Source organism: Apis dorsata, unplaced genomic scaffold (assembly GCF_000469605.1).
Source record: "Apis dorsata unplaced genomic scaffold, Apis dorsata 1.3 scaffold_326, whole genome shotgun sequence".
NCBI lineage: Eukaryota > Metazoa > Arthropoda > Insecta > Hymenoptera > Apidae > Apis > Apis dorsata.
The window spans coordinates 540,884-547,796 of record NW_006263594.1 but is presented as its reverse complement, the minus strand read 5'-3'; positions in this window follow the sequence as shown (position 1 = coordinate 547,796).

The window sequence follows — 6,913 nt, the reverse complement described above, 5'->3', positions numbered from 1 at the left end:
TTTTTTTTTTTTTTTTTCAGAAAATTGTAAGTGCGCGCAATATGGTTAATAAAATCAGTGTTTGCTTCGTAATAATATTTTAAATATTTTTTAAAGTATAACATTTCAATTTCAATTTAATTACATTCGCGAAATTAGAATCAGTGTTTGTTCATCAATTACAATATAAATGATACAATAGAAGATGTGTTGATAATTTTTTATTTTTATTTTATTTTAAATATTCGTTTTCGATAGTAGAGTCAGTGCTTCAAGAGTGTAAAGAGATCATTTATCACACGAAGAGGTAATTATCTTTTTATATTTTCCAATTTAGAATCCTGTCTTTTCTTATTTCAATTTTTTAATATATAATCATATATATCGTACTTTAAATTACGTACTTTAAATCATTTTTTATTGCAGTTGCCCATTTTCTCTTATTTGATGATGACTTCATGGTGATTTCACAATAACGATGAGTCAGCATTAATGGCAATGCAAATTCTTCTCATCTAATGGTGAGTCGCATGCTTTTTGGTTCCTCCGGTCACTCAATCATGTCGTAGGACAAAAGATCCGAATCGACACGGGTAACTGGTAGAATTTTTCTTATCTAAAATTTTGCACGAGTACAATGACCATGGATATTTATTGTATCCATGAGTAATAACATTTCATTGTGTATTATTTATTAGTTTAGGATAGGTCTTCTTGCATATCGGGTTTTATTAGTTTTGAGTTTATTACATCAGAATAAAATTAAATCAATACATGAATATTTGTAAAATAACCATATGAATATACATTTATAATAAGAATATTCAAATAAAAAATATTGAAATGATTTTAATGAATATTATTTTTATTTTCTACGTAGAAAAATGTAAATTTTATATGCAAGAAGACATTTCGCGACAGGTAAATTTCTGAATCAAGGCAACACAAGGTTTGATCATTCCTTTCGCATTTTCGAAAATATGCTTTGATGAAGAGATCACCTGAGGATATTTTAATTAATATTTCATTTAGAGTCAATTATCTTTTATTGCTAATTATTCTAAATAAAATAATTAATTGTTTGTTCATTGTTTTTATATATTTATATATATTTTTAATATTTAAAGTTTTAATATTTAAAGATTTTTTTTAATTTTATAAAATAAAATAGAATGCTAAATGAAAAAGTATTAGCCCGTTAGAAACAAAGAATATATAATAACATCTTTTTAGCTCAGGATTTTCAGATTTAACCCTTTCCATGCTCATTGCCAGGAAATCACTCACGTGCTCAGGTGCTACTTGGTTGAGAGAAAGGCAATGAGCATGATGACTATAGTTTATAAAAAGTTATTAAAAACCTTTTAGCGACTGACGATGCGTTAGCGTATCGTGCACGACGTATTTTCCACATTGTGTGTGCGTATGTGTGATTAGGCTGTGGAATTGCGTCGTTTCGATCGTTATTTCCTTTAATTACAAATAATTTATAATCCTAATATTAAATCTGCAATTAAATACAGCAGATATATAATAATAAATAATTGCATCACTTATCTTTAATCTCAAATTACAATAACAAATTTAATACAGATTTAATCTAACGATCATTCTTTTAATTTAAAATATTCGTATTAATTCATAGATATTTACAATTATAATTTAAATACACGCATTTTCATCGCGTTTCACGCAATGGTCGCCAACCGAATCGTCAGTCGATTTCAGGAACAACGGTACATAAAAGCTAGAGCGTGAATGTAGTGGTGTGTCAAGCTCGGGTGTCGGAGGCGTCACGGGACGCTTTCCCTAGTATAGGCTTTTGCGCCCGAGTATTATGCGTGAGAATCGTAGAATGAATGTGTTGGTATGCCTGTTTTGCCATTTTTTAAATCTAGGAGGTTAGGTAGGATAGGTAGTACACTTCTGGTGTGCCTGTTAATTATAAGTAGGTAGGGCAGGTTGTCATAGTCTCCGATCGGATAGGCGCGTTTTCGCGTAGCAACCTGTTTCAGAAAATCAAATTTGAAAAATCGACGCTATTTCGTTTCTTGAAAGCTTTGCTCGAAAGATTTGCTTCGATTTGTCGAATTCAACGGTGGCGAAGCGAATTTCGAAACGAACGTCGAGCTCGAGATTCTGCGCATGCTGCATTGTTAGTCATCCATGTGCGCTTGCGCAGTTTCTTCGTTCAAGCGAATCTCGAGTCTAGATTTAAGTTTCAGCATCGCACTCGAAGGAGGAAGACTGAAGAGGCTCGACAAACTGTCACGAAGAGAGCCGCAACGAATGGCTTCTCATTTTTTGGATCTTGTTCGGATCCAAAGAATGGGAAATCATTGTTATTACTTTGTCATTGTACTCGTTTTTTAGTAATACGTAGTTATTGTGTTGTCTGGTTAATCGCAGGCAGGCTTATCAGATTTTAATCGATATTGGGCATCGCGATTGCTTTTAATTTCTTTCATTATAAATTATTATCTATTTCTCATTGTTTTTTGTTTTTTATTTAAATTTGAATTTATTCTATGTATTGAACTTTTAATGAACTTTGAATTAGTCTATTTCTTCTTATTATTATTTTTTTCTTTTTTATTTAAATTTGAATTTAAAATTCTATTACTATTATTGTATCTATTGAAGAAATAACTTTTTAATTTATATAATAACACTTAATTTTGTATTAAATTCATCGTAATTATTAGTTGCGTTGATAAATGATCGCGTTTTTATAACAGTGTTGCGTACAAATTGCCTATATTTTTTTCCACTTGGATTAAGGAAAAATATTCCTGTTTTTTACCTATCGCAACTGAAAATGTTGCATAAAGGCGGGTCATACGAAGAAGGTAGGCTTCTGATACGGTTGCAATCTTCCGTTATTAGTGTTGCGTATATAATAAAATATAAGTGCATAAAGTAGTTTTATTAAAGTTTCGTAAATAGTTGAAACATTTTAGTGACGATGTATACTTTCCCAATAAATCTTATATCGTTCTTTTTTTTTTTTTTTTTTTTTTTTTTGTTAAAAATTTCCATTAGAAAAAACCCCTTTTCGATTTTTCTTTAAAAAAAAAAAGAAATTCCAATGGGGTTTTTTTTTAGGAAGTTTTTTTTTTTTTTTGTTAAAAATTTCCATTAGAAAAAACCCCTTTTCGATTTTTCTTTAAAAAAAAAAAGAAATTCCAATGGGGTTTTTTTTTAGGAAGTTTTTTTTTTTTTTTTTTTTTTTGATTAAAAATTGCAATAGAACAAAGCACTCTTCGAATTTTCTTTAAAATAGAAAAGATATTCCAATCGTGGTTTATGTTAAGTAGATTATTATTTTGTTAGAAATATTATTAAAAAAAGTATCGATGAATAACTTTCGTTCAAAATTAAAATGAATTACTTTACAATATTTTGATAATTTTTTCTTTAAGAAATAATGTTTTTTTTCTCTTAAAATATAGATTATTTTTTAATCGTTAATCTAATTAATTGAGTTTGCTACGAATTGAAGAAAGTAAATAGGAAAAAAGAAGTATAGTTATAAATATAATATTTATATGTTCATTTGCTAAAAATTAATTATTTATTACTGAATTTCTCCAATTTTGTTGTATAATTTGTTTCCAGGAATTCTTCAATGGAATAAAACAAAATATCTCATTTTTTCTCATCATTAAACAAATCTTTCAATTTTCATATAGAGATAGAATTAAAAAAAAAATATTTAGCTTTTTGATGGATAGAATTTATAAATTGTATGTATTTAATCCTCTGTTTCTTTTTCTCATTAAAAAACCTTCGCCTTTCCTACTTTGATTCAAAATACTTTGATTTCCAAAATAATGTTTCCATTTTTCAAAACCATTTCTAAACTTCCTCCTTCAACAATCAAATCCTCACTACATGATTTGTCTCGCTAGCCATCAATTGATTATCCTTATTTGATTCGTATAAATTCTTGAAAATTGTGGCAATGTTGATGGAGCTGTAAAAAAAAAAATCTTTTAAATTTTTGACTAGACAGGATTTATAAACAAAATATTTAATTTTTATACAAGTAGAGATGTAAAAGGAGCTTTTACAAATGTTTAAAAATGTTTAAGTTTGTTTCAGGCTAGGAAGAAACATCGATCAAATAAAATTAAGTGCATGCATAAATCAAGAGGGTTAATTAAGTAGAAGTTAATATATATCGTAGATAATTCATAGGCAATGTAATATATCGCTTTGTGGGAAGCTTATTTTGTTTATTTCCATTTTTTTATGCTTTTAATTATCAAGTATTTTTCATTTTCACAATTATGATGAAAATGTAAAATATTGATAGAAATATTGATAGTCTTTTAATTCAGATTTTATTTTCAGGTCTTTCTTTTTTAGTCTTATTTTAGTTTTTCGCAGTTTTTTTTACCGTTTGAACGTTGTGTTGCACAACGATCGAACGTTTTGAACGTTTTGGAAACATATAAAAAAAATTTATTTAAAAATAAATAAACTTTGGTATGAAAGGAGGATGGATCTTCAATTCGTAGCAATCTATAAATGATGAGATTTGAGAAATCATTATTATTTATATAACATATATATAATCACTGATATTAACTATACAATGATACAATTATGTATTTTATAAAAAATAATATGAGCTAATTGGTTGCAAGAGCATAGTTAAATTTATTAAATTGATAGATATATAGGCAACATTCTCGTTTCAGTATGAAATATAAATTTTTATTTTGTATTTTTTGAATTATTTAATTTTGTGTATGTACTTAGAGTATAATGTACTAGATGGCGTAAAAAACACTCTCATCTTAATTAATGTCGATATTTCAGGACATGATATAAAATCCCATAAGATGTCACGTCTGTTCTGTTTCTTGTCTATAGGAAGAATAAAACATATCAACATTCGCAAATAAAAAAAAAAAAACAACATTCTTAAAAAAATATATGTATTATTAAAGTTGCGAAATTATATGATTTTATTTAATTATACAAAATGGAATAAATATCGTTACATTCGCGCTATATCGAGCTATCCAAAATCGAACGCGCGACATGTAAATAGAAATATATATATAAAATATATATAGGATATATAAAAAGATATAAACCGTATATATTTTTGTATTAAAATACTTTAAATCTTTTTGATTCATAGGCTATGTTTACATTTTTATCGTATATGTTTACATTTTTGTTATAATTTGTAAATATAAAAGGGAAAAGCAAATAATCTTAGCACTCGCGAGATGGCGCTGATAGTCAGTTCTTATCCTATCTCTATTCTTCTCCCACTATTTCTTATTCTTTTTTGTACGTTTCATTTGCGTTTCATTTGCGGTATTGTAGAGATGGCGTTAATTTCACAATTTTTAAGCTACCTTCGTCCTTCTCCCCCCATTTATTCTTGTCCATACTCGTTATTAGCGCGTGACTATAGAGGTATGGGATGTCAATTCAACACACTTTTGTCATTTCTCTTTCAAATCTGGGATATATATATACAATTAAAAAAAATGTTAACCAATGTTCGATGGTTAAAGTATTTTATTTATAATAAATAATTGAAACGATATCGAATCACAAATATTTGAAAATCGTAGCAAAGTTTGATTTAAAATTTTCAATATCGAGAAGAGATAAATTATCGCGCCACGAAATTTTTAAATTTCAAGCGTACGTGCATCGTCTTACGATTATTCGCATATACGGGTAAGAACCGAAAGGGGAAAACTTGATTTCCCCCAGTCTCGAAGCTAGTCTCGGATTGTCCAGTTATCGACGTTATCTCCACTCTTTAAAAGGCAACTGTGAAAAACCTCGAGCAAACCGTTCGCAGTATCAATGCCGCTCGATTCAATCGTTGTTTTTACCCGATCGTTAGGACCTTTAAAAAACCGCCTCGTGAATACGAATCGTTCTTCTTCCCGTTTTTGGCTCCGTCTTCGTTGGGACAGCATCGAACGCCCACGATGTAAAAATTTCGGACGAAAACAGAATTTATTTGCATTTTTATTAAAGATCCGATTCAGATCAGATTTTTAGATTCCCTCAACTCGAAACTTTCGAAATCCAAAATTATTTATTTATTTTTCTTTTAAGAGATATTTATTGCTCAATTTAGTTAGTCAAGAACGATAATTATTTTCTCAAACATTTTTACAACAAAAATAATTTTATCGTATTTGAAGAAAGTAATCCTTATTAATTAATCAAATTTCTCGTTTATTCGATTTGATTAATGAAATATCAAAATAGCGTGAGAAAACATTTTGTTGAAATTTTTTCAATGATAATGATTCGAAAACTATCTACACGTTATACCAAACCGATAAGATAATGATATACGAGCGTGCAACGTGTAGAGATAAAAAGTTTGTTTCTACAAGATGACATTATTTGGTCATTCGAGGCTAACCCAGATCCAACGTACGGCTCCCGTACAAGTTTCTAAATCACTTCGGCTCGAAGGTCTCGAACGAGAGAAAAGATTCGCGAAAATTTAACGGATATAACCACAGCTAAAATTGAATCGCCTTCGAACATCTTTCAAAATTCTTCGCAACATCCTTGCACGTACCACCGCTTTGAAACTCTACCACTTTCACGATATCCCGTGAATTTTTTCCTAGAAAACCGTTTTATTATCGTATCCGTGTACAAATATCATAATTCATCGCGGAGAAAAGAGATGGAAAGAGGTGAAAGAGAAAAATTAGCAAAGTTTCCAAAGTCCATCGGCAATGATACGCGCGCGTGCGCTCACGAATGACTCAGATAAATTATAAACGGCGGCAAGTCTCCTCTTTCGCAGGAAGTTCTCTCTCTCTCTCTCTCTCTCTCTCACCGCATCGATTGTCGCGTTTAGAGAAAAATTTTTCCTGGAAACGCGCGCGAGATCCGCAGCGCGTGTGACTCATCGTCCAGATTCAAGGTC